A 6,000-nucleotide genomic window follows, 5' to 3' on the forward strand; every position below is an offset into this window, starting at 1 on the left:
AGTAACGTATGTTTCACATCCAAAATAATAAGTAGTCCAAAATAATAGTAAGTCAGTAAGCCTAAATGATTTCTGAATTTTCTTTTCTGGATGAACTATTGCTTTCACTTCAAACTTGACAGAGCAGGAGTGTACCACGAATGAAAAATAGAAAAAGGAATGTGTCAGACACTATAATCTCTTCAGGCCCCCTGAAGGGAGGATGTAAAAGAGAAAGAAAAACAGCAGCTTCTTAAGATGTGCTGTTTAATGGATTTTGGGGCGCGGAATCAAAGTGGCAACAGAGAGGTTTTTTTTCTTTCTTTTTTTTTTTTTTCCTCTTTAGGAAGTGTGTGCGTGTGTGCGCGCGCATGCGAGAACAGCTGAATATGCATCTCTTTTAGTTCAGGAAAATCATCTGTATTATGCTGCCTGGTCCCAAGGACATTTCAATTGAAACATTCAACAGAAATTCTCATTTATCATTAAAAGCTTTCGGTGAGAGGCTGGAGCTCAGTTTTGTGTATCACACACAGACTAAAGCCAGATTTGACAGTTTACAGTATTCATCTCGATGTGTTCCCTTCTACTGCATTACAAGATAATTTACTATTCTTTAGCATTACTATTGATTTGTTGGCTCTTTCATGAAACTACAAAGCTAGAAACTTCGCTGAAGTGGGTTTGCCTCAGTCCAAGTTTGCAGTTCTTATCCCTTTTTTTCCCCCATTGTGTGTTTCAGCTTGTTTCTTTTGGTTTCGTACAAGTTGTAATTATCTGGCAGATATGATGGTTTGTTAACCAATCTTCTTTATCTGTTGTTTCTTTGACAACACTGACTCATTTTGCGAGACTTTTACAAAAGGAGCCTGCAGACACTAGAGTGTTTTTTGGTGTTACACTTTTATAATATACCATGTTTCTAATGGTTTTTAACTAAAAGGAATTGATTGATTATTTATTTTATTAATTTTTTCATCATAAATGTCACGCCTGTCCACTGAAGTACCGATGATAGCCACCTGACAAAACTCCTCCTGTCTCCTTGGATCGTATCATGAACTGCATTTCCCATGATTCATTATCTGATTCCTGCCACCTATGTGTGATTATCTCGCTTATGTTTGCCTTTTTAAACCCGTGTGTTCATTCACTTGTTGCAAAGTCTTGTTTGTGTTATGTTGCATTTCTGAACGCTATTTCTGGTTTCTGTGTCATAGTCTTTATCTTTTGCCTGGCTGTCTCCCTGGATTTCCCTGTTTGCTTGTGCCTTGGACTTCTGTTATTTTCTGGATGGTTTGCTCTGTGGTTTTGACCTTATACCTGATTACGATTATGGATTACTCTCAAAGCAGCATTTGGTTCTTCAACCCAAGTCTCGGAGCAGTATGTACAATAAAGTGTATTTTTGGTCAGATTTTCCCAATTTATGTTTTAATTCAGTTAACAAATGTTGTCGCTACTTCTATACATAAAGGAATAATCTGTATCTCTTGAGTTAACACAATTTAAAGGGGTCATAGACTGGATTATTTTATTATTTTATAATGTTTCCTGGGGTGCCCTTAGAATGTTAGTATGATTTTAACATACAAATTTGTCATAATTTATAAATAAAAGGCATTTTTCCAAGCCTAATTTTAGCCTCTGATTTGAACACTCTGTTTGAAGGGGCGTGTCTGCTGTGAGATTTCAGTGTAAATGCCTACTGCTGTGATTGGCTGACATTTTTTAGCTAGTATTACATGTGGAACTCTCTCTAAAATGTTTACTATTACAGCTATCGAGATTAAGGAATCGTGAAAAGTATTGATCATAATGATCTATTCCCATCACATGAAAGGTTGCAGTGATGAGCATTGAGCAGATGACAGACAGTCTGTTCATCGCGTATGAAATTACACCTCTGGCTTTCACCAAATAACAATGCAAACACGATGTAAATACAGTAAGAGCTTTGTTGTACTGTACATTGTAACAGCGTCATGATTTTGCGAAGATTGATTTCAACGAGTTTTGGCAAGTGTCCAGATAAACTCGCGCTGTTTGATTGACAGCTTGGCCAATTGGAAAGGGAGCGTTCTTTGATCGCTTTCTTTATATAATTTCATCACAGTTTAAATACGATTATTTTCATCCTACTAAGAGAAAAAACGTAAAGTTGATTGTTTAGTCACTGGCTTGATTTACTGATGCGTAAACGGTATTGAAAGATATTTTGTGAGATAATCTGTCTGAACTTGAATAATTACATGAGAAATCACTGATCACAGATCAGGCATTAGAATAAACATACTTGTTGTGCTGTTGGTGGCAGATCCATATCGTAAAAGTCTGTTTGTAAAGCCTGCGCCGAAATTGACCAAATAATCAAATACCCCGAATACAAACAAATAATGCACTACTGAGACATTCACATTGTTGAGGGGGAAAAAAACACTATCCTAGCATTAGGATCGTTTGGAAGGTAATGGTATTGATCCTGTATCGATCTTTTCTCATTCTCATGTCACTATTCACTAACGCTCCAGTGGGCGGGGCCAAAGCTGAAGTGTTACGTCACAAGTCTCCACTTTTTAGATCCTGTCGTTTGCTGGCATTGGTTTCAATAAAAGCAGTTTTTGGAATAACAAGAAAGTTTTGAGTTTTGAAACTTACAGGGTATTTTTATAGTATAACGAACTCTTAAGTGTCAAATGATCAAGGAACATTTGAATTCTCATTCTATGAACCCTTTAAAAAATATAAATTATTCTTACCTAAAAGTATCAATCATATAAAATTGTATGGCAACATGACATTTTCCCTTTAAAGTGAACAAATTTTTTTTAAACTGAGTTCTAAAACCTCCTTCTTTCACTGCAGATAGGATCTTTGGGGGATTTGACGCCCACTAGGTCAGTCCCACCCTGCTGTGCTTGCAGACAATTGACGCATTTTTGCAAATGGCAAAGCCATAAGTGGTGTAGGAGGAGAAGCATCAGTAAGAACACCATGTCCAAAAATCGCATCTTATACAACACGCAGGAGAGAAACGGGGGTTTCCCCTTCACATTCATCCTCTCTGCTCCTCTCATCTGCTTTGTCCTTACCCTCATTCATTACATCACAATCAAGTAGATTGAAAAGTTATTTTCAGAAGTTGTAATCTTTGGTTTCCTTTTAGGAAAAGAAACCCCAAAGTTTGGCTCACCCAGAAAAACAATTACTGTATAAGCCCAGTAAAGGCACATTTTATCAGGCGGCAAAGCTGTCTATCATAGATGTAGATGGTTTTGCTGGAGTCTCTCATGCATCACTGCCGAATGGCTTGAAGAGCAGGACATTAGTGAATGTCTCAAATTTCTTAACTAATACGACCATCTTACATAATCCCTTGATTTTATTTTCCAGGCAAATGTAGTATGACAGTTTTATTTTACAGAATGAATGCTGTACATTACTTGTACTACGTGTTTGGTTGTCCACTGTGCAGTTCTATTGTGTGTCTGCTTTTGTACCCATAAAATGGTCAGTTTTTCTTAATTTATTTTAAAACCTATGCTGTTTATTACATAACTGCCGATTTATATTTTATACAAAAATTCATGTTAATTTATACTCTACAGTATGTGTTTAGAAGGCCAAAATCAATTTCCCTTTAGCTGTGTTGTTAAAACGATTTTCTTAGTCTTAAATAACTTCGCAATAACATAGTGTCCTCCAAAGTCCACCAATTTGTGTATTATTTAATGCACATGAAAATTAAACGAAAGAAGGGAGAGTGGGGCCATTGCGAAGGAGAGCAGGGTTTGACAAATTAATCATGACTCACAATTTCATGAATCACAATTAACAACATTACTGAAGCATTCCAGTGAGGCGAAATTGCTCAAATCCACAGCACACACTCCAAATGAGATTAGGGTGGGAAGTTTCTGGACCAGCCACCTCTGCTTGGATGGACTGGGAGGCGTTTGTGCATGGGAGAGAGAAGAGAGCTATTCTCCTGTTGTCACATATTGAAATATGTGAGAATAGGAGAAGAGGGGGAAGTTTCTTTGCTGATTTCTATAGAGTCTCCCACTCTACATTATGCAACTATACAGTACTCTGCATTTTTTTTTCCATTCCATGCTTGACTTCCAGTCTTGTCTTATCTTAAAGATATCATATTAATCCTCATTAATCTGTAATTTATTCAATATAATGCAGTCTAGATGTTCCAAACATGGTTCATTCTGCATGTTATCATTGTATTGATATGATCAGAACTGACTGATCAGTTGAAACTTAATTTTCGAGATTTGATGTGCCTCCAGCATCTGTAAAAGATTCCAACTGAAGTCTCTGCAGCTGTAAGTTGATGCTCAAGGAACTTAAAAAAAGGAAAGTAAAATTCAGATAAGACTCACTTCATAAAAAACACCTACGCACATTCATATAGATGTGCAAAGTCAGCAGTTTAAGGACAGAAATGATTAAACTAGTAATATATGTGGGAATACATGAGAACTGGTAAAGATTTGAACCTTCTGAGTGCTGAATAATGCTAACGGCTCATGACAACTGTTCATTCATCATTAAAGCATTTGAAGTTGGCTTTGATATTAAAGCTTTGACTTGTACTTTTCTTATTACTTTGAGTTACGGAGTCTCTCTCTCTTCTTCCCTACACATTAGCTGCATATCAATTTGCAAACTTATAGACTACTATGCGCTAAAAGTATGTACTTCACTGATGATGGGAAAGCTTTAGCTAAGCATAACAAAGCGTTAGCATCTATTAAGATACTCCACCAGTATTGGGACATGCTAAACAGTCTTGTGAAAACTTATGTTGAAATGAGATAAACACATGAGGAGAGTCTCCGCATGAACGACCCACACTCAATTTCAATGTGCTACTACACTTCTCTCCAATACAGTGGGATATTAAATGATATGAAATGGGGAGGATGTTAACTGTGACAAGATAATTGACAGGGCAGTTTAAACGGTGACAGGAGTTGGTTTCCAAACTTGCCTACTCTTCTGCTGCAGACTCAAAAGTACTGTATGTACTTTTTCTTCACAAAAAGAGTACATGCTTTAAGGGCGTAGTATAAGTAGGCGAATTGGAACTCAGCAATTAATTGGTGTCTTGGTATCACAGACCCCCATATTTCCTTATAGGTGTTAGCATAGTATGTATTATTATTTATTAAGCATAGTTAAGTGTTAGCAGATATATACACCAGTAGGAGATGCTAAATCAAGTCATAAACTTGTGTTTTGACATCACAGCCCCCCTTTCAATCTAAGCATTGGCAGCTAAGTACTGGGACATGTATGAGCCTCACATTTACATTCATTTATTTAGCAGATGTTAATGTTTTTATCACACATTGGCGTAAGAAAAAGCATTCATGGATGCACTATTCAAAAAATCTAAAATAGTATATTTAGTATAAAAATCTAAAATACTAGTTTTGTTCCAAATAACGCACTACACTTATGTACTGTAATGTATACGGTTATTTTAACACAAGGCCCCACACTTCGCTTTTCCAAATAATTGTGTCATTGGTATTTGAAGTGCACTTTATCTTTTTGGAATTTTCAGTGTGAACACACCACTCATAGTATTTATACTACAAAATGGCATAAAATTGTGCATAAGTGCACAAATTGGGACACACTTACTCTCTGAACACCTTTGGTAACATATCATTATTTGGAATGTGCTTATTCTAATCTCACATACTGGAAAGATTCCAGTTAGGACAAAAACACTTTCACATATCATTTATGTGGTCTTGGTTGTGTTCTAAGTAAAATATGGCGGATGAAGTCCATGCGTATGTCTCAATGATCAGACTGGGACACCCATGGAGCAGCTGAATGGGCTTTGATTTCATTTAAGAAGGTTTAATAGACTGTGTTCTCTGTGTAGACTGGAGAACTCATGGGTTTGGAGGTCTGTCAAAGTATGTTAAATCTGTTCTCTTTTACAGATGTTTGAAGACCATTGTCATATATTTGAAAGAGAAGATCTGAAGA

The sequence above is a fragment of the Leuciscus leuciscus genome (genome assembly GCF_965113295.1).
Source record: "Leuciscus leuciscus genome assembly, chromosome: 24".
NCBI classification, from domain to species: Eukaryota; Metazoa; Chordata; class Actinopteri; order Cypriniformes; family Leuciscidae; genus Leuciscus; species Leuciscus leuciscus.